This window comes from Solenopsis invicta, chromosome 6 (genome assembly GCF_016802725.1).
Source record: "Solenopsis invicta isolate M01_SB chromosome 6, UNIL_Sinv_3.0, whole genome shotgun sequence".
In the NCBI taxonomy this organism is placed as follows: Eukaryota; Metazoa; Arthropoda; class Insecta; order Hymenoptera; family Formicidae; genus Solenopsis; species Solenopsis invicta.
The window spans coordinates 20819701-20843372 of NC_052669.1; the positions used below are offsets into that span (position 1 = coordinate 20819701).

The 23672-nt window shown below is 33.0% G+C and overlaps 1 protein-coding gene across 2 annotated transcripts in view; it reads right to left on the reverse strand.

Annotated features, from left to right (window-relative positions):
• Positions 1-6377, reverse strand: part of LOC105203781 (GATA-binding factor A) — a 66596-nt gene extending 60219 nt beyond the window's left edge. For both annotated transcript variants that reach the window (XM_011172677.3, XM_011172675.3), the window contains exon 1: positions 5129-6377. The gene's annotated coding sequence lies outside the window, so the exon portion shown is untranslated. The remainder of the gene's footprint in view (positions 1-5128) is intronic.
• Positions 6378-23672: the final 17295 nt, after the last annotated feature.

A 23672-nucleotide genomic window follows, 5' to 3' on the forward strand; every position in this document is an offset into this window, starting at 1 on the left:
GAGCGTATCGCCGATGTAGCGACAGGCATTGTTCCGTGGTGAGAGAAGCCTACGCGGTCCTGCTTTACGAGCGACCGATAGTCATACGTATGTCCACGTGGGCACTCTCTTGTTCCGGAAAAATTTACTGGACATCTGGAGGTTTAAAGTCTTTGGTCTATTTTATTTAAACAAAGAAAATACATATTTGGCAAATATTATTCCGGGGGCACTTCGAGTTTTAGAAATTGCGACTCGAATGTTTCAAACGCTTCTACATCATCAATTACTTTATATCAAGGAACAATTTAAAATGCTCATTCTAAAAAGTAGAACAAAGAAAAGTCATAGATAAGCTTTTTAAAAATGTATATTTTCATTAACAATATTTAAATTGGGAATATTTTAACTTAACTTAGTTTTTATTCATCTAATTACAAGAAATATCTAATTAGTAGAGAATCATAAGTCTATCAATATTAAGAAAATTACCTACTCATTTTATATCAGTTAGTATCCATCGTTTGTGAATAGAAAATAATTTGTTTAAAAAAACTTTGAGAGATATTTATTAAGTAAATTATTAAGCGGCAATATTAAACTTTCCCAGAAACTAACGTGCTTGTCTAAAAGTACGATCAATGAATTTCATTATACCGCTAAGTGCAATGATCCTATCGTTATCCCATTGGAACACAGCGCACCATAACATAACACACAAACAGGGTGACGTTAAAGAGTCAGTGATAGCTTCATGAATACGTATCGCGGTACATCGAAATATGCCGGCACCGCCATTCTTCCACTAGGAGTTTTATCTAAACAGCTATTTCCCGCACCGCGATACGGTCTGTGCGTGTATTAACCGACAACAATAGCTGACTAATTATCTATCTCGAAATGTGCGTAATGTTTATGGCTCACTAATACGTCGACCGCGAGTGAAATGGATCTTGCACCCATTTGTTTAACAAAGTTATTTAACGTGTTAATATTTACTTCTTTACAAGTACAAATAACGTGTGGAATTTACACGTTGTTATTAATTAATCGCGCAATAAAGCCTTAAAGCATGATTGGTAATCCTACTCTTTGGTCTTGTTGTCTTGACCATAAATTAATCTTAGAACTCTTTTAAATGCATTAAAAGCTGTACTAAAATATTAATTACAGAGCTATTGCGCGTAAAATATAAATAAACATTACGTATACACAATGTAAACTATGTAAGGTACCTATGCTTTATGTGTCATCAATATATAGGATGCTTATAAAGTCTGTTCTCACCGTCTATATATATTTCGAATAGGACTACTCTAACCCGCTCTTGCCCAATAAGAGTAGCCCCTGGAAATGATTGAAGACATATTTTGTGATTTTTTAATAATTTTGAATCAGTTTTTAAATATAAGTGGTAAAAACGGACTTTATAGACATCCTGTGTATGTATACAATAAGATTGTATATATAGATGACACATAAAGCATACTTTACATAATTTAAATAGTTTACATTATACATGTAACGTTATTTACTTATATTTTATGGAATATAGGAAGTTCAAATTTTATTAGAAACAATGAAAATTATACTTAATTTGTTTTTTGTTTTTTAATATTATATATTTTTATCTTATCAATACTTATACCTTAATTACTTTTTTCTGTATTGCGTGTTTCAAATTTATAATAATTTATATTACCTATATTGTCTACATGAAAAATTCCTGCAAAAGTAACATAGTTTATGTAGATATAATATTGAAATTTTAGGCACAATCCTGATATTAATTTTATTGAAATTCTAAAAGATGAGTGTAACTTTACAGAGATTATTTATTTGCAAAAATATATCTGTATGTAATTACAGAAACGGAAGATAAAAAGTTTCAATTTATTTAAACCATGATAATAATTGCAGTTTAAAGGATCAAAAATTCACAATGAAGAAGAAAATTTCACACAAGTTCGACAATTGGCATCAAAGAACGATTGCTATGTTCGATAAAAACGCTTTTAAAACGAAGCCGATAGTTACAGTGGATAAAAAATAGAAGTAAAAACTGTTCAGGTAACGGGATGTCCAGACAGCGCGATGGCGGTCCTGGAGAATATCTCGTGCAACAGATGCTGTATCACTAACGATGTCTGGCATCTTGATAGATAAATTGATATTTATAACCGCTAGAATTCCATCGGCTGCGTAGATCAATTTAAATATGAGATTTTTAAAATTTATACAATATATCTGTATCATTATGCGCATATTAATTTAATGCTGATTAAAAGTTGATTGTACAGCCTAAAAGACAAATCGTTCATTATGACACAAAACTTTTGGTTAAATTAGACATTTGTCATCTAAAATTCTGTAAAAAAATAAAACTCCAAATAACGATTATTTGTAACATTATATTGGAAGTCATGTTGTATAATATTCGCGAGAAATTCAAATTTTATTGTAAATAATGTAAGTGATATTAGATTTAATAAGAACCACACATTTTGTATCTCTTTCTACAATTTACTATACACATTTTATTTTAACCATTTATCTCTAATTCTATGCGACTAAGAATCGAAGTGCAAAAAAGGTCGTGCCCAAGCGGAGGCGTTATTTCCAATTTTGTTTCAGATAACAAAAGGGGACTAGATAACGAACTGATGACGGTTGTAGCTCGTGACTATCGCTTACACCAGATGCGGCGGTAATGTCATGCCATGTAGTAAAATGTTTCATATTCTCGATCGTAATAACCGTTAACTGATAGCACGATAGACGCGTGGAGTAATTCGCGATTTATCGACAGCAGTCGTGCTCCTCCAAAGAATATATCAAATTGTTTCCTAGAACACATGACGAAACTGCAATGCTGTTATTAGCAATGATAAATTTTTTACGTTTTTCATTTTTTTTTTATTTTTTAGTTTATGAGTAACTCACAGTTTATCGTTAAAATTTCGATATTCTTTGAAAATTATTTAGTTTTGTGCTTTTATTCTTTTTTTAGAAGAGTTTTAACTGTTTATTTATTACTTACGTAGTATGATGAAACTCAGACTATACCTATAGTTTCAGTAATATAAAAATTATGTTCAGTTTCCGTACTAATTCATTTATGTTATTTACGTTCCAGTAACTCGGGCGTAAATAATTTATTTATAAAATAAAATAAATTTGTGCGTGCATCTTATGCAAATTTCGTTAACTTGTCTTTTAAATTGCACATTTTATACTAATCAGGAGACAAATAAAAAGCATTAGTTTTAGATCCAATTATTCGCATCTACATATGAAATTAAATATTGCCCTATCTTCTCATTTGCCCAGAATAATTAATGTAATGAGTGATTAAAGTATAATGATTGAAGTTAATCGATGCCGGTCGGCAGCTAACAGCGAATAGCTCTTACAAGGGCTGTTCGATATTGCCGATACGCTGTTAATCACTGTCATCTTTATCACCGACGTTTCATCGGCGAGCCGTGACACTCGTCATGTACAAACAGCGATTTTCAATCGTGTAATGCGACACCGCGCGATATTGCAATAAGCTTTTGAATCTAGAAAGCTAGAAATTGATATTAATTATCGGTATTTAATATTCACCTCAAAGACACTTATTCAAACCATAAAAATGATTAGCGCTGCATAGTAATGTACACAGAAAGAAATTATTATCAAATCAACAATTATATTCTCATTGTGTAAGCAAGAGTAGAAAATCTTGAAAGAATTTGATAATCTTCAACAGACACAACTTGCTCACATGCAGAAATTTATTTCTTACGTGAGGAATTTTTTTTCTTTGTGCAAACAAGTTATATTTTTCTGTGTAATGATGCACCAATTAACATAGAAATACATATACATTTAATTAGCTTACGTAACTAGCTTTTTCATTGAACATATTTGAAAAAAAAGCGAACAAGTACATTTTGAAATAGCTGTTAACTTATGATGCAAAAAAAATGGGCAAAAAGCAAAGAAAATTCGACTCCTTTTTTGCTTAATATTAACTTCTTAATCTTGCGATTAGTAGCAATTTAGCGATCTACGTTATTGAAAGTATTGCACTTAGCGAAAATTTATAAACATACAAACGAAGATTGTGCGTTTCCATACGGTAGCTATCGCTACCGTTATCGTCGCTAATTAATGTCAATATGCGGAAACGGCTGATAAGGCCGCATATCCATGTAATAAATGTACTACGATCGCGATGCAATAGGCATCCTGATAAGCATAACGCTCGCACGATGGACATACTTATCAGGCTACTCTCTCGAATACAATGATTGTTATAGAGTTGGGAGCGATTCGATGAAAAACTACCATTTTTGTTTTTAATCCTACTAAATATTTTTGTTTGGGAAACTTCGTGAAAACCCAATCATAGGCTCTGTTAAATTAGAGGGTTAGTTTTACGTTACAGCGCAAAACTTGGATGGCGATATGCACATTGCTGTTTCGCTATTCTCATTAATGTTTTAGCTTTAATAAATATTTCACTTAGATCTCCAGTGTTAGCAAAGGACGAATATTTTTAACAAAACATTAAGGCCGGTTTATAGCTATAAATAATTTTTAATCTTCAATTGAAAGCGCAATTAATTGGAGATGCATTCATAAATTCATTCATTTTTTTCTTTCAATCAAAGATTGAAAATTATTTATGACTATGAATACCGGCCTAAAACTTTCCTAGTAGAAACGTATGCAGTTTTTCTAGACACTCATGCAGTTATTGTATTACTTTATTTTCATTAGTTGTAATAATATTGCGTAGGAAATGGATAAGAATTTGACAGTTTGTTTTCAATGGCTAAAGCAGTTTGCCTGATAAAAATGTGCTCAGTTATCGTTTAATATTAATAGAAGGGTTTTCAGGCTTGCTGGTTAAATAATTGAATGATTCATTTATTGTCCTGTTTTTGTTCAATAAATGAATTCAGATATTTTGCGCACCCTTTATGCGCAATAACTGCAGGCAAAACGTTACATCTTAATTGGGATTCTCAGCAGTTTTACTTTTCAGTTACTAGATAGAAATAATATTACTGTCTAGTAACTATTTGAAATGCATGAAATTTCTACTAGAGCCGCGATATAAAAAAAATTCGTTATCGTAATGGGACATCGTACTTACATGTTATTAATCAGTGACTGACATCCTCGTCCTGTCGAAATTTTGTACACGGTCGGGAAGTCTTCGTAGCAGAAACATATAATTCTATATAATATACAGTCTTCTTGTCAACACTCTGTCTCTAATCAAAAGTTGCGCATGGCAACGTGCCACTTTTCTCACTCTTTTATTTTCTCGTGTCAATTAAATCAGTCGTGCCTTCTCTAGGGAGATACGTGTCAATTACTACACTCGGAATTTCCTATATCAATTTATTTCATGTTGCTTGAAAATTTATTTGGAATCGTTGGATCAAGCACTTGCGAAATACTTTATCAGAGACAATTGTTTCGACTTTCCGGTAATTGCTTTGCATCTATGCACCAATCGCTCACTTCGATTTATTTCGGTGAAGAAGAGGCGCCAAACTTTGAGGAAGATCGCCGTTACTGAGTCATATTACTACCTTCTACCTGCGAAATTCCGAGATCGTTATAAGCCGCAGAAAAATTTCTTCTCGAAAAGGTTCTTCTTCTTCTTCTTCCACGTAACTGAGTTTTTGCCCCGCACTGTATGAAAACTCCGTCTAGTTAAAAATTCGTCTTCGATATTAATCGAAAACTTCTAGAGTTTATACGAAAATTTAATTTTGCTAGTTTAGTATACGATTGAAGATAATCAGAATCTTTATTTTCGAGTTACTTTTATTTAAATCCACGACTGATCCAAATTCAAATTAAAGAGTTTTTTTATGAAATTTATACGTGGAGTTGCTTTCATTTTTATCCTCAAAACAGTAATCCAATTCGTCGGTTGCACAAATAGCCACTGTATTATTTTTCAACAATTAATATAGTACATTTTAGGTCCCTGTATCTTTGTTGTAATTTCCAAAATGTCTATATATCGTTTCGTACGAATGTCCTGTTAATTATAAAAAGTCCCTTTACTGTCTCTCAGCATGCTCACCACAAAAGTAGCTTCGAAATTACACCTTCTTCACAATATCAAGTCATAGTGTCACTTCTCCTAATTCAACAATAATAGCAATTTCCTGAATGAAGTTCGATAACTCAAAGAGATGGGTCTGATTCAATTCGATTTGAAATCAGATCGGTCAGTCACAAACATCTGGCTGATTCCTTCGATCTTCGGGGAGCACGGACGACCCGCGATATCTGTCGCATTCGCACTCGCGTCGTTGTTTGTGTATATGAGGTAACAGAGGACTGCCTACCAAGACGTGGTGCAGCCGGTGACTGCGTCTCTGAAACTGTCCTGGACAGTCACCTCTCCCGTTGGTGACGCAGGACGAGGAGAAGCCGCGGCGCGAGAGGTAAGCGGCAACGCCGTTGAGTGGAGTTTCTCGGTTCTCCATCTAGGAAGGGATGGGTGCGCGGTAGAGCGAGGGGTGAGGAACACACGAGGACAGGCCTAACCGGGGAGGGACTGCTGGATCGTTAGCGAGCGGACTAGGCGGTTCTTCTGATCCGATCGCTGAGACTTTCGGAGGCGGAGCGAATAACGCCCACGTGAGGTAACCGGGATCCCGTGTTCCAGGAGGCGGTGACCACACATCCACCACGGGATCGATTTTCATAAAATCTTTTTTCACCTACCCTTTCTCTCTTCCCTTTCGCCTCTATCTGCGTTTCCTTCCCCGTCTTTGGCGTTCTCTGTCTCTCTCTCTCTCTCTCTTGCTCTCTGTCTCTTTCCTTCTCTTATTCCTTCGTCGACGGTCGGCGTTAGCGTCTCCTTTCCACCTTGTCGCGCCTATAATGTCCGACCAGATCGGACGTGGATAAGAAGGCGCGCCGGATCGTTCCTCACGGATATCTTCGGGTATCCGCACCGCCTTGAGTCTGACTTATGGACTACCTCGGTGTGCACCGTCTGAGATTTCTTGGCACACTCGCTCCGCGAGCTTTTTCCACGCGAGTTATTCCATCGAAGCATACCGTGTGTACTTCGATCCGACGTAATTTTGTTATTAACGAGAAATTTTTATTCTAATTAATGCAGAGGTTTAAGTTGCGTTCTTAATAGACCAATTTTTATCAAATAATTTACACTTAAAACGCACACACAGATATATTTCTTAAATTATATAATTCTTAAATTTTTACATTTGTTTTTTTTTCAAGCACAGTAAATTTAAGTATTTCGTTTCTGCACTGTTAAAAATCAGCAGAATATAGTGTAATGTAATGGAAGCAAATTTTTAAGCAGGTATATTAAAAATGTTTAATGTAAATTTAATGTTGCCAAAAAAATGCACTAAATTTCATGCACATGCTTTTCAGTTACATTTAATTTTATGTATAACTTCAAAATACATTGAATTTTATGACATTTTTAACAGCGTGTGTGTCTATCGACTTCTTCAAAATTTTAATTGCTTGAAGCGATAACATAACATAGGACAAAATTATTTACAAAAATTACTTTAATAAAGACGTACTTATTATGTTTCAAGTTATTTTTCTAGCGTCACGCTTGATTGAAAATGTTTATGAATTGATACTCGTATAACAATGAAAAACGAAAGATTACATGCCTCACGGAAGCTATTACAATCGTTTTATCGAAATGTTTAATTTAAATGTGTAAATAAATACGAATGATTACGTTACAAATCTTTGAAACAATTCCATTATTTATACTTACTATTAGATTTAAAACTAGTTAACTTTTTGTCAGCTGTCATCAATATCGATGCAATGTATCAAACGATAGTGATAATAACATAACTCGGAGTACAAATCAGAGATTACTGGGTAATCAGCCTCGTCATTACTCAGAAGTCGCGGTGAGAAATACGATCGTGGCTTACTTCGTTAATTGGAAACGCAAGGTTAATTGCTGGTCGATTAGGCCGCGATTACTCGCGTTTATCGCCGTTACTTATAATAAATCAGCCGTCTGTTCGCAGATAAACGTGCGCGCGGACTTCACGGAACGCCGCGGATCCTTGGTAGCTTCGCGTTGCTTAACTACCAACACGCAACTAACGTTTTTCGTTTCGTATCTTGTATTAGCCGTGAGTGCAATTATTCGCGAATTTCTTTAAATTGCCACCTCCAACTCCAAGAAAAAATTTGCCGAATACAGAATACACGTTTGTGAAAATATCTTACATTTCAAGTTTTTACAATCTTCTAGATGCTTCCTAGATTGCAATATTAATAAACATCTTTATCATAGGTCATGGGTCAATCTAATAACATTTAATTAAATTGTGAGCTTGGCGAAATAAAATTACATTACTAACTAATTTCAATGTAATTTTAATTAATAAATTAATTAAATGAAAGTTAAAATAAAATTGATTGATATTTTTCTTTGTTTCTAATTTACACAAGATGTTTCTATGTGTTTAAATGAAAATATAGGAACATTCAATATAGGAATAAATAAATTATATCTTTTTATTACAATTAACATACAAGATAATTAGAAAAAAATGTATTTATGTCTCGTCTAATTTTAAATAATAAATATATGTATATGCATATATTACGCATATTACGTTCTAGTTAGAAAATAAATTCTACTTGTTCGAAAATACATAAGGGTAACTTTGGGTATTTTACGCCATGCTAGGATTTACGTTGCAATAATAAAAAAATGGAATGAATGAACTTTTGTCCGCAATCACGCTACTATATGCCTTTATGTTATATTAGTATTGTGTCTCTATTCTTTAAAAGTAATATTAACAAAACCATCGTGAATCAATTTATCATGCTGTGAATAGCGCGGCGATGTATTACATAAAATAATTGTCCTCTCATAAGTATAAAAGAGTGACAGTAAAGGATGAACTGCATCAAAATACAAGTGTTTAGTTCTTTTATTCTTTGTTCAGTCTCATTATTCTACTCATGAATGGTTTATATTTCATCTTTTTTGATATACATAATGCAAAGGTTTCTAGGTTTTTTTTTTTGTGAATATAAGAAACCAAGTATTTTATTTTAAAAATTTTATAGTAGTAAGTAGTATATAGTTTTTATTGATATAGTTTATTTATCCTAAACGTAATAAATAATGATTGATAAATTAAGTTTTCAATAAGTAGCGTAAATACACCGGAGTTACATAAAAATGTCTTGAAAATATTCAGGAAACATTTAACTTAGTTAAAAAATTACAACGAGATATAACAATCTAGGATTTTTAGTTTTAGTTTTTGGGTGTGACTAATGTACATTCTTTGATAAAAGAAAAGTTACAGATAAGTCTAAAAAAAAGTTACAGATATAACTTTTTTTTGTCAGAGCGTGTATCGACCTCAAACTCAAAAACCCAAAATATTATATATACAAATCTTGGATATAGTAAGAAAATATAAAATATATTTTATGAATAAGAAAAGTTGCATAAGAAATGTATAAGAAAAAAAGTTTTTTTCTTGTACACGTAACATAATACGCGCAGTAGGCTTGTCATACACAAAACATAGGTGATTGCGCGTATCTCATTGTGACGTGCTGCTTATTAAGAATGCAGTGTGCACTTCTTCTATTATGAATTACAAATTGCGATTATAATTTCTAATATACAATTCCTAAACTTAAAGCGCGCTCATAGTTAGACAGGTATTATTCATTTTACAACTTATTGCTAGAGAGTTGTTTTTGCAATAAAAACTGGAATTCCTGCATGTATATTTACATGTAATGTTTGTATATAATATTCTTTTATGCACATTATAAACTGGTATCTAAAATTAGACGATCAATCATATTTACATGACAAGTCTTTAATTATTTATGAGCAAAGTTCCAATATAAATACAGAAAATTCAGAATTCTAAATAACCATTTTTCTAAATAACCACTTTATTTATCATTTTTTAATAAATTTTTTTATTAACTTAAGAGATAGAGAGCACACTGTTTTATTATAGATAAATAAAAATAATTTTAAATAATTATAAATATAGAAATAAAGTTTACATCGAGATTATATTTTTTTTCACGAATACATTTTTAATTAGCTTGATACCGATACATTTAAACATTTTGATATCGCTCACTCGTGTCTCTAATAAAAGAAAGCATCAAAGCTGATAATATAATATCATGTACTTCTGTACAACATCGTAAATGTGTACGATTTCCATGTGTGATATGAAAACAGATTAAATTGCTTAGAGATATCTTGTCGTGCATTAACTGTACGATTGGAAATTCAAGAAGCGCAATTGCCCCGTCATTATCGTAGGCGAGTTCCATCGGAATATGCACGTGTCGAACAAAACGAAAATGCGAGACATCACAACGAAAGGCCACTCTCGCCCGCGCTATCGTCTCTCGCATTAATCATGTGGCGGTAGATTCTTTGTGCAATTATAATAATCACTGTACCGTGCATGTGGTATAAGAGCTATAGATTTGAATAATTATTATTCACCATCAATTAAGAGCGCACTGTATAAATCTGACTTTATCGGATTCTGCTCGTTTTTCTTAAATGCAGAAGAAATGCCGATGACATAAACATCGATCTTTCTTCTCGCGGTTAATCAGATTGTCAATAATTTTATGTAATTGAAACAAAAAAATAAGATTCAGTTTTCGACACGAACCGTTCGTTACATATCCGCGATACCTGGACGGATCATTGTGAATTCGGTCCCATGCAGCGGCGAGATAGCAAATCGCATACCTCACGACATGGTTTAATGGAAACACCCGATGGATAACGCGCCCGTTGCCCTTTGCCCTAATGGAGCTGACGACGTAAGAGTGATCGCTCTACCTGTACACGTCATTTGGAGAAAAGTGTTCAACGTAAAGCAGGGGCATGCGTGCATTTCAGACAGTACGGGGCCGGTGGAAAAGACGGAAATAGCGTGCCAGGTAAGAACCTCTATAAGTTGATACTTATCGTAATACTGGTAGCTCGTATCCAACTGAAAATTGACCTTTTCTTTTTCTTTCCTTATCTTTTTCCTTTTTTTATCGCGACTCTCGCTTGGCGGAATCAGGATTTTCCACTTTAGAAGAAGATTAAAGCGCTTAGCTCGTATCTAGAAAAGTGACGCGACTTCGACTAGAACCAAACACAGATATATTCTATAAATAGTTAGAAACTATGTGTTTATCATGTAATTTCGAGATTGCTACAAAATCATGGAATTAGGTGAGTTAATAATTTTTTTAAAAATTAAATTAAGTTAATGACTCATCAAATTAATTTAATTATATTGCCAGAACGAAAGACTAATTCTCTAAAAGTTCCGTTAATATTAAACTATTAGTGTTAAATTAAAAGGCAATAATGAAAAGCGTAGTTTATATTAAATTAGAATGATGTAATTTTTCAAAATTAGATTACTTTAAAGTAATAAAACAATTACAACATGTATCATCACACAAATTTAATGTTTTTATGGGAAATTGAGTTTATAAAATAACAAAGAAATATTGTTTTACATATGGGACGGTATCTTCTTCCTTTACTATTTATTTCTCGTTTTAAAGGTAAATTTTTAACTTGAGGAAAAAAGTTATTAAGTTAAAGTATATGTTTTAAAAATAACTAATTGAAATTAAAAAAATAACTCATTTAAAATTAACTAAATTAAATTATTAAATTTTTAACTTTATTTATTTAACTTTTAACTTCTTAACTAGTTTTTACTCAACCCTGTAAATTGTATGTTATAACTTTTTTATTCTTATCTAAATATAAATATTGTAATTTATAAAAAAATGTATTAAAAACATTAGACTGTTAATTATATTATTAATTATTAAATTAATAGTTTGATGTGGTGGGTGTTTTTAGTACATTTTTAATATAGATTACTAACAAATTAAACAAACTAACAAACTGTTCTAAACTCCTACCGTACTAAATTCGTAATCTGAAAAGCATATTCCTGTTTGGGAATCCTCAAAAATAGAGATATCGTTTTAACTGCTACTTTAACTGCTAAGTAGTAAAATACATCCTAATGACGTTTGAATAACGACTCAAAAGACGTTAAAACGCATACGTAATAGTAAGTCAGTAAATTTTTCTCCCGTCTTAAATTTTTAGGCACACAAACAAATATCTGCGTGAAAATTGTTTTTTCAAAAGTTGAAACAACGGTTCTTCTTTCACAGATGAGTAATATATACGATCTGCTGGAGGGACAAGGAAGAATACTCTATCGCAGAATTCATTGTTCTGCTGCAAGAACCATCTGTAACGGGGACGTTCTGTTTGGCGCCTGAGAGATTTGTGCGTTATCCTGACATGATCTCGGCTACCAATTATGAGACTATGATACGACCGTCTTTCCATAATCTCGTATCGACGTAGATATTAGTCACGTTAGAGATAAAAATACTAACGATACAGTAAATATTTTTGAGAGAGAGAGTGGAATAGCCAATTCGTTCGAGACTGAAATGAAGCGCATGTCTAGAAATGCATTTTCGGATCCAGACGTGGAATGCGAATGGAGCTAAAGTAAGAGAATGTGTCTCCTAGAAAGAGAAGGAATAAGAGAAAGAGAGAGACACGCGGCGAGTTTATCAAGGTTCGGTCTGAGTCGTAGAATGAATTAACGAACGGCACTTTAACCCTTTCAATCCTGAACTTCTTTTTCTACGATATGAAAATTGTGTCGAATATTTAAGAGTCGAGTAGCAATTTTTATTTGAGTCTGAGACGATTCTCATAGTTTCTCTAGTTTAGAACGTTTAATATTTCGAAGTTGCTGAAACTGTGAAATATTAATGACAGTCTCGCTGCTCACCGTTCTAAAATTAAATCTACTTGACTCTCTTAATTCAATGGCATAAATGTCATACGACCTACTTTTAATGTCACAGTTTATTTTTTGAATCGATTATATAAGCGACATCTTGATATTTTCTCAAGAAATTCATTAGAAGTTTCGCGTGATCGGATACGCGATGGTTCCTTCCATGACAACGCAGCAACATTTAATGGAGCTGTTTCCTCTGCCGTCTCCCAGATTTTTATTCTATCTGAACACGATCTTGGCTACCAATTGTCGTGTTGATACGATCTATACAAAACCTCCCGAGTAGTAACGCGATCCCGCAGGCTCGTGATCCCGTTCAAAAAAACCTCTACGAAAGCATGTCGCCGATTCCCTTTATTTGTCACACTAGTTCCGCAGTATGCATTTGCATTCTTTCTTAGCTAATTAAATGCCTGTGTTATGGGAGTATATTTATTTATTTAAACCGATAATGAAACAATTTGCAAATAATTTATAATATACACTATCGCTCAAGAGTATTTGCTTGCTCCGATTGTTACATGTATCATTTTTTTTTATACATCTAAATTCTGGTTCAAATATAGTATATTCTCTTAAAATGTCAAATTTTTAGCCAATATTAAGTCCAATATCTAGAAGTGAGATTGGAAAAGAAGATTAAAATTCACTTTTCTTCAAAACTTTCTTTATTTAAATACATGAAACGGTTTTGCTAAAGTATCTAAAAATTTAACTGAATACAGATGAAGATAATTTTAAACTATTTATCAAGATAATTATGTAAGACACTCAAGCTGGCTGTTAAAATGCCAAAAGCATTGTTTATCACGCCTCACAATTATTTTGATGGTCCAACAAAATTATTTTTAGATTTATGTTTAGCTAAATTTTTAGATACTTTAGCAAAAAAGAGAAACGTTCTTTCCATAAGAAAGACAAAGTTGGTAAAATATTTTTGAGCGGTTAATGTATAAAATTTACAATGTAAAGGAAAAAAGAAATCGGATAAAGACAAATGCTACAACGTTACCGGTAACTTGCATTTTGTATCGATGGAAAATAATTCTTCAATGCTAAGAGATATACGGCAAAATTGAAATTATCATGCCGCAAAGGTAATACGTAACAGAATGCATGTAACAATTATTTTTCGCATTTTATTGATAACGTGCAATTCCAGAGTCGTTCGTAACGCGTGACATTAGCGCCGTGATGCGTACGCGCAGTTTATAATCGCAGATACGTACGAGGTTTAATAAATTGACCATACGCAATCTTTCTCCGCGACGATCAAAATACCTAACGCTCAGTTAAAGGATTCTCTCGTACTCTTCAAATGTTCTCGACACTTGATATTACAGCTATAGGTGCGATCATTAGGCGAGATGCGTGTCCTCGTGAACGACTCGTTCACTCGTAAACCTTTATCGGGTTGTAAATTCGATGTTCATTCACCGGTTCAACTACCGAATTATTTATATCGTTGCTTTTTCAATCGATCGATCGACATATATCGATCGGGTACTGTCGTTTTTCGCGCACTCCAACGTCTTGCTTAATTAATGCCTCCACGAATGTTGCAGAGTGAGTCGAAGTAAGTATAACTTCTTGCTTTTTCCTCTTCTTTTCTCTTGATTTTATAAAATACATCATAGATTGATTCCTAAGAGTAATTACATAGATTTATTCTAATTTGCTAACGAAAAGAACGGTTTTGAACAAAGTGTCTAAAAATTTAGTTAGTTGTAGATCTGAAAATAAATGTTAGACTATTAAAATAATTATGTATAACGCTCAAGCTGATTGCTAGAACGTGAAAACTTTTTGTAGCATTGCTCTTCATGCTTGAGCATTCTCCGTAATTATTTTGATGGTCCGATAAAATTATTTTCAGATTTGTATGCGGCTAAATTTTTAGATACAGCAGCAGAACCGTTTCTTTTATACAAAATGGTTCTTTATTATAATTGTTCTTATTGACGTCTTAACAATGTTTATAAACAAAGCAACGTTTACTTTCCGATGTATTTTATATTGTATTCTAAAATTGCGCAGTAAAATATGTTTCTCGTCATATAGGACGTGAGAATTTTCTTCGCGAGTGCTTCTTTAAGAGGGATACTAACGGCAATTATGGTGGCTGCACAATCTAAAATAGCAGGACGGAGGTTTTCGCAACATTGTAGCTAAACGTTAACGCTTGTCGTTCAAGTAAAAAAATAAAATTATGTCCTCTCGACGAGTTAGTGTCTTCCCTCACAATAAGCCGACGAGGTCTTCCCGTATCCTCCGAAGAGATCCCTGTCTCGTGGCGTGCAATATAAAATTCATAAAATATCACTAATTTATGTCCTGGGTGGAATGTGCAGGAGCGTCCAGACGCTGGTTCCATCATGGCGGCACCATAAACGGGGCGATCAGGTATGTACCGAGACGCGGCCAGGGTGTTCTCGCGTGGAGAACGTTCGTGTCGATTTCTTTCTCGTCCCTCCTGCGCGGGAGGGACGAGGAGAGAGAGAGAGAGAGCCAGGCAGGACGGGGAGGGCAAGAGTGCACTTTCCATGCACTCACACCCCTTTGACCATTCGTCGTCCATTAGCGACCTCGACTTGGAATGCAATTCCCGGCAGGAGGTGAGAGGGACGAGGCTAAATGGCTGGAGGGGAAAGAGGATAAAGTGCTGGGAGTTGAAACTGAAGGCTTTGGGGAGGAGGAATAAGGAAAGAGACTGGGATCTGGAACGAAAAGAGAAGATATACAAAGCGAAGGGTTAATAGAGAAAATTAGGGTAAATTGGGGTATTATGGCCATACGGAAAAGATGGCCATAGACCGTAATTTCTCCAGTAATTGCTAAATAGTGCATTTTTATAGTCATTCTGAAAGATAATCAATATTTACAGTATTTTATATGCGTACACTATTCGAAACAATCTTATTCTGAATATTATATAATGCTTTTACTTTTGACTACCTGCAAAGTTTTGCGTGTGTCTTTTAAAAGCTGCTATAACGTCGAATAAATTACTGTTAAGCTATCATAATCAACGTTATAATAAAGGAATCTAAATTGTAACATGACTTATAATTTGTGCTTTTATTTTCATTATTTATTTAAATGCATTATGATCATCTTTTTCTTACAATTTGGCCAAGATGGCCCACTTTGTTTTTTCATACATTGTTTTCCTTTAAATTATAGAAATCTGTTTTTTTTCCTTACTTTAAAAGAATTATAATTATTATGTTATTATTGCAATATCAAACTTAAAAATTTTTATGTTACTATTGCAATATTATAATTATAACTAAGTCATATATAATTATATATATAAAAGATATATATATATATATGTGTTTATACTAAATATATAAAATTATAAGTTTTATTTATCACTTTAGAAAATATTACATTCATTTTTAACATGAAACGTGTATAGCCAACTTTCCCATAATACTATGGCCATCTTTTCCTTAAAATTTAGATAAGATGGCCAATGCATATGTTATAATATTTTGTCAATATTTGATTTCTAATAAATGTTTTCTCTTTAAATTTAATAGTATTATTAACTTTAAGGTTCAGTGAAGTGATATGTCAAACATTATTAAAAAATAACAAATATAAAAATGCATTTTTTGCATTTTTTGAAAAACTATCTTATCCGAGTTTATCCTAAGGGAATGGGACGTTGCTAGTTGTACGGAGAAAGGAAAAAATGAGTTGAGAGATAAAGAGAGAAAGAGAGAGAGTTCATAATTAAAAAATATGAGGATTAAGAAACGTAAATGAATTTATGTTTCTCTGCACAAAGAAAGTTTTCTCATAAATGATAGTCGTAGGCGAACATCATATTCCCAAGAATTTTATGTAGTTTTCTTTGATTTATTATATATAACATCAACTATCCGTATTTCATATTTTTACATAGTAAAATATAAGGTATATTTAGGATTATTTTTACTAAATCGTAAAATTTTCATTATTTAAAAATATGTTGAACGGTTTATAATTCTTTTTGTTTTAAACAAAGTATGATGACATTGTATAAGAAAATTTTGTCTCAAATTGTAAAAATTTTGTCTTAGAACATGATTCACAATGTTGCATGATAATATTTATCAAGCAGTTTATAAAATATTGTTTGTATATTTCAAAAATTCTTATCGTTACTCATAATATTTAATAGGTTACGACGTTGTCGTAAACGCTAAAATTTCTAACACATTTTGTGGTAAGATGTAACGAATAATTCTCTCTGCGTAGTTTTGAAAATTGCCTGTCAGCTATCTGTCGTTTTAAAAAGTAGCACTAATCATTATCTCTATACGTGCTTAAAAAATAAAAGCACCCGCGTAATAGTGTCGTATAACCGAAAGAAAGGTGCAGCGGAGTCAAGGCGGATCATTGGGAGGTGTTCCGGAGAGAGGAGGTGGGTTCAGGGGGAGGCTGTCACGAGTCTCCTCCTGCATCGAAGGGGTCCCGCGGCGGAACAAAAATTATCTTCCCCGACAAGCGGGCAACTGCTTCCAGGAAAAGGCGATCCCTGTGTGTTGGCTATTCCGTAGCACGCATTAGCGTCGTCGTCCGGCCAGTTTTGTTTTTCCAGGTTTTATTCTTGTCCGATTGCCGTCTTTCTCCGTTTCTCCCTCTTTTTCTTCTCTTCGCGTTTCTTTTTTCCCGTCTCTTGTCTTCTCGTTTCACGTCGCCATGGGCCACCGGATTGTCGGCGCCAATTAAGACTCGTTCTTTGACTCCTTCGACGCGTCGCGTTGTCTCAAGCTAACGGCATTATAGCGATACCCACGGTAGCCCCAAGAGAATTTCATTTGTGGAATTTTTCTGGCGCATTTTTTATGTTAAGTAAAACATTAATAGTAATATTATTAGTAAAAAAAGTACGCCTCTATAAATTTGTTATTTCTTTAACTTTTATAGCAATTCCTAATAGCGAATTCGATTGAACTGCACTGGCGCACACTAATCTAATTAGAAAAATAAAATGCAAATATTCTGAATGATAAAATGTATATTTTGTCAAACAGCACGGTAAGATTGGAGATTTCGCGATTTAATCCGTTTATATATTTACATTAAACACGTATTTTTACATTGATTTATATACGATGACTTTAATGTGTATCAGGGCGCACGTCAGGGCTAGAACGTCCAATTGAGTTCGTTGTAAGTCTTTTTAATATCAACAGAATCTATTATTAATATGTTATTTATAAATTATACGGTATGTAAAATCAAGCTTCATCCATTAAACCCGGTGGTATTTTCATCATCGATTTTGTTATATAACACACGTTTGTCAACGTTAATTAGGGCCAATCGATTAGTCGAAAGCGTTGTAATGCTTGCATTATCTAGTGGGGATGTTGGGATAAAATATGGCCGGAGCAGCTCACCGTTAAGTAACAGAAGAGATAGGCGTGGCGCCGATCAGAAAATTGAAGGGTGCAGCTTGGCCAGGGATGGCCGCCCTTCATTGCATTCACTCCTATCGCTTTCGTCTCATTATTGCTCCGAATCATTAAAAATTCCACCAATATGACAGCATTGCTAATAGTCACGCATGGTAATAAAGCGAGAAAGAAAGAGAGAGGAATTCGTCCAATTTAATGAAATATTTTGAATTAGAGACTTACATATAGTACTTTGAATATGTTATTAGACGTTAGTTGCGTTTCTTGCATTGTCTATTCTTAACAATTAAAATATTATTGAGAACAATTATATCAAAAATTTGAACATTTGATTTAAATATTGGCACGCTTATTTATACAATGAACGATTCTGATGAGTGTAACAAGAGGAGAACGTATGTACTGCATGAGACAAGAAAATAGCTTTCCAGTATTATATTTCTTACAATAAAATTTCGCGGCAAATATGTTACGAAAATTTGTTGCACTTTTCGTTATCAAAAAGATTCGGCTTTTATTAGCTTGCTCAGTTTATTCTCCTAAATTTATAAACCGTATGCCTCTGATGCAGGGCCTTTCACCAGCACTGGCTGGCTGCATAATGATAAACAACCTACATGCATTAAACATTAACATATTGACATCCGTTACATATAGCAGTGAAACCGCTATGCCTTGCGTATAATAAATCTCACGTCTTGCGCGTTATTCTATGTTACGTCCGTTGCACACGTATAATATATCAATGCATAGTCATAAAATATGTAAATTTACGTTTAATCTATCTGTAATAGATTTAATTTATACAAGTATATTTAAATCTCTGAATCAAATTTTTGTTCCTATTTTAAAGGCGTGTTGAAGCCTCCAATTTAAAGCTTGTTTTCGGCGTTTCTGATTGATTGTAAATTTGTTAATTTAATAATTGTTTAATTAATATAAATATAATAATTGCACAATTGGTTAATCATTATAATTATTAAATTAAATAATTGTATAATTGATCAATTAGTATATTTATTAAATTTGATTTTTAGATTGCTGATCACGAATATGTATTTCAAATTTTAATATTAAAAATGGTGGATTTATATGGCAGACTTAAATGCAAATAATAATTAAAAATTAATTAATTGATTATATAGCTTTTTATATAGCCTTATAGACAATCTATAGCTTCTTTACGGTGTTGTTGATGAACCTGTAATTATATTTTCGAAATTCCCAAATTGCAAATGGCTGATTTATACGTATTTCTTGAAAAACTTTTGAGGAGTTTATTCAAATTTTCAGAAATATCGAGTATCGCCTTTTTTGGCTTTACAGTGACAATTGTCACTTTTCCGCGATGTTGATTAGTTCTCTTGCTGCGCTAATTTCGTAAACGGCTGTCTACGCGAAGTTAATAAACGCTAATTTGTAAAAATGCGCATTAAAGAAGTTTCTTAATGCAATTAGTTTCCAAAAAGTAAAAAATAAAAAGTCAATACCGCGCGCGAAACGCGCGTCTGGAGTGTCTGGTATTTGATAAATCCTTGAAGTTATAGAAGATGAAAGGTTCCGGTTTTTCTATTTGCTACTATCATAATTTAATCTAAGAATTGATATTAATTAGAACTATGTAACGCCATCACTTTTCCTATAATTATCATTCTTTCTAATAGCTTGACAAAAATTTGTACGTAATATTCAAGCTTGGTATCGTCATTATCGTAAGGAGCACATTTCTTCACTGCATAGCTTCTGTCAATCGAGATACAGCAAATTAGAACCGCTTTCGCGGCAGCTGCACTCTCGGGGTCTCCCTTCGCATCGCTTAGAAATCCTCGCGATCCTTGCGGATCCATTCTGGAATTGGCGGAGGTCCTCCACCCAATCTAATCGTCAACAGCATTCGTCGGCGTTCCTCTTCTCGCTTCCTGGAAACCGAGCCGCGCGCTTTGTGTTGGCGAACGCGACTGCGTGCAAGGGGAACGTGGGTGCGTCAGAATCGACCGTAGGTCCTGGTAATAGGCCTGTGGGCGAACGAGTCGTTGCGAGTCGAAAAAGAAAGGACTCGGTGGACATTGCGATCTCGGAGTGACGGAAAAGAAGGCGAAAAGGTAAGGAAATAAAGCGACGCAAAGAGGACTTTCGACGAAATTGTGTAGCAGGATGCACTTTGACAGGCAAATGAGAGAGTCCTTTCGAATATCGGTAGGGAACGTCATGGAAGAATGAAGCAAATGATTCAAAAGCTTTTGAAAACGCTAGTATCAAGAATGTTTGGAAGTTGGGACCAATTTTTATATCAAGTATTATGCAATACTGTAGTATGTATTTATGTGAATGGTGTTAGTTAATTCTGTTTTTCTTCCGATATTTTTAAAATTGATAAAGAGAATAATAAGACGATAAGAACCGCATAGTTAAATACAAAATTTTTAATATTTGATAAAATAAACTTGTTGAAACATTTATTTTTCCGTTTATTATCTACACAATTGGCAAATTTGTGTTCAATTTAACATATATCGCAAACATATGTCACAAACAGTCCACTCGATTTTTTTGTGTTTATTTAGCATAGGAATTTATTAAAAAGTCACAAAAATACTATGTAAAAAATTAACACAAAAAATGCAACAGTTTGACACAATTTAGAAACAGATTGTGGAAATTGTTTTAGTATTTATTTAGTAAAATGTTATGTTAAAATTAATATGTTAATATGTACATTTTATTTATTTATTTCAGAATTTAAAATTATATAATTTTTGTTATTTGTTTCTTTTCCCATAAATTGTGTTATTTTAACATGAGGAAATGTTGAATCAATTTAACACACAAAATATTCAAATAATACAATATAATTATATTAACATTTAGATATATTAAAAATTCAACATAAAGATGTTAAAGATTTAACATAAATATAAAATATTTTCTATAATCATATTAACACTAGAAATATTGAGTGATCATTATTAATCATTTCTATATTTCCTTTATTAATTTCCTTTATTAATCATTCCTATAATAGATTAATACCCTATTTTTGTGTGAAATATACAATTTAAAAGTTTTTTTATTCCTTATTAATTATTTTCTTTACCCAGAGAAAAATTTCATTGAATCAAAAAAAGTTTGTTTGAATCAAACAAATGTGTTATTGCTGTATGGTTAAAGAAAAGTCTTTGATTTAAAGAAATATTTTGGTTGTTCCTTTTATTAAAATTAAAGTTTGGTAATCTTTGATAGTACGATGCAAATCTTTTTTTTTTTTTTTTTTAAATAAAAAAGTATATTTTAAAAACCGGGACAAGTAAATTATGTTTTCTGTCAATATTTTCTTTGAATTATTTGTATAAATTAAACAAATAATTTACTTACTTTAAAAAAAACTAATAAGCTTATTTCTTAAAATGAAATAAATTTTTATTTTTCTCAAAAGTACTTTTGCTTCAACTTTAAAGAACCGAATTAAAGAAACGATTTCATCGATTTAAACATAATTTTTTTTTTTGGATATATTTTTCCTGATGAAATTATTTTAAATATTTGGTTTTCATCACTTCTTTTATGTTCATAGTAATTTATTTCTTTAGCTCTCTTAGAGAATAAGAAATATTAAAATAGAGAACTTATTCAACCGATAATGTGAAAACACAATATAAATGAAGTGCCTTAATGGTCATAGCTAGAACTTAATGCTGATATTTATTATGTGATTTTGTATATCTTCCAAGTTCAACAAACTGCACATTAAATAAATTTTTTGCTGATAACACAATTCTGAGTTGAAGAAGAATTAGTAATATCACATTTATTAAATTGAAAATCAATTTAATAATAAAAAATATTAGTAATTCTAATGTTATAAGAATTCGTGATTTTCTCTCTCTCTCTCTCTCTCTTCTCTGTTCTCTTTCTTTTCTTCTCTTTCAACGAGATGCATCCCGAGATGATCTCGTTTTTCGCAAAATTGAGAATCTGCGATGCTAGGACTATGTGTGCTTGCGTCTTTGTCATCACTCTGTTATCGCGGGTGCACGTATTACTATCAACTACGTTCGGATGAGAGCGACCTTATCACTGCGCCGGAGTATCGCCCGTTGGAAGTTAATGAATGCATCATCAAGTTTATCGAGAAATGCGCGTACAGCGCGATAGTAGCGGTTTAATTTACAAAAACCGCGGTGCAAGCGACTCTTACAAACGATAAACATGCGCCAAGCCATATTTTGGCGATCACGATGCGATTAAATGCCCTCGAACGATTGAATGGCGCAAGCCATCGATTATTACAAACCATTTTTCGTACCAAGCGTCTCACGAAATTGTACATTTTTCCCTCGCAACGAAAGTTAGTAAGGTAGTAATTAAGCATATCCGATGATAATGGTTGCAGCTTACAATTTACATTTAGACAGCAGTAATATATTTTTAGCGATATGTAAGCGTATCGCGTGCAATCGAATGTTGACGAAGTAAATGCAATGTCGCTAAAGCGATGTGATATTTCAACTAATGTATCACGAGAGGGATATGAATCAATTAGTCACGCAAAGACGTTTGTGTGTATTACATATCGTTATATAAAAAAATGGATATCTGCAGAAAAATAAAAGCTTTGATATTACAATTATCGTCACTTACATATACCGTTGCTCTTCTATCTCCGCAGCACACTACCGTGCCCCGATAGAATATCTATATTTTACAATACTTATCGTTCGTGATAACCGCTGTATGACAAGTATGAATGTTCAACGTAATTTGCATTACATATTAAACAGCGGACATTAATATTTAACGGATATTTAAAAATATTCGGTAAAAAACATTGAAAACTAAAACGTAACAGCGCGGAATCCTTGATCCTATCATCGCTGTCGATCTACACTGACAAGCATTAGCAAAACAGGAACAATATTTCATTGCAATCGTGTTCTACATTGCATATCTCTACGCATGCATTGTCCTATCCTTAAAGATTCCCGAGGTAAACTTGAGGCGATCATATTAGAGGCATTAAACAGCCGGCATTAATATTTAATGGTCGTTTAAAAATATATTCGGTAAATATTGAAAACTGAAACGAAACAACACGAAATCTTTGATCCTATCGTCGCTGTCGATCTACACTGACAAGCATTAACAAAACAGGAACAATATTTCATTGCAATCGTGTTCTACATAGCATATCTCTACGCATGCATTGTCCTATCCCCTGAGATAATCCCAAAAGTAAACTTGAAGCGATTATATTAGAGGCAGCCATTCGCGATACCGCCGCAAAGTTCGCCGACGGAATGGCGGCTTGTGTACAGCCGACTTGATGCCTGAATAAACTTGCCTTTCAAAATAATTTTACACGTATAAATTTTTAATGATAACT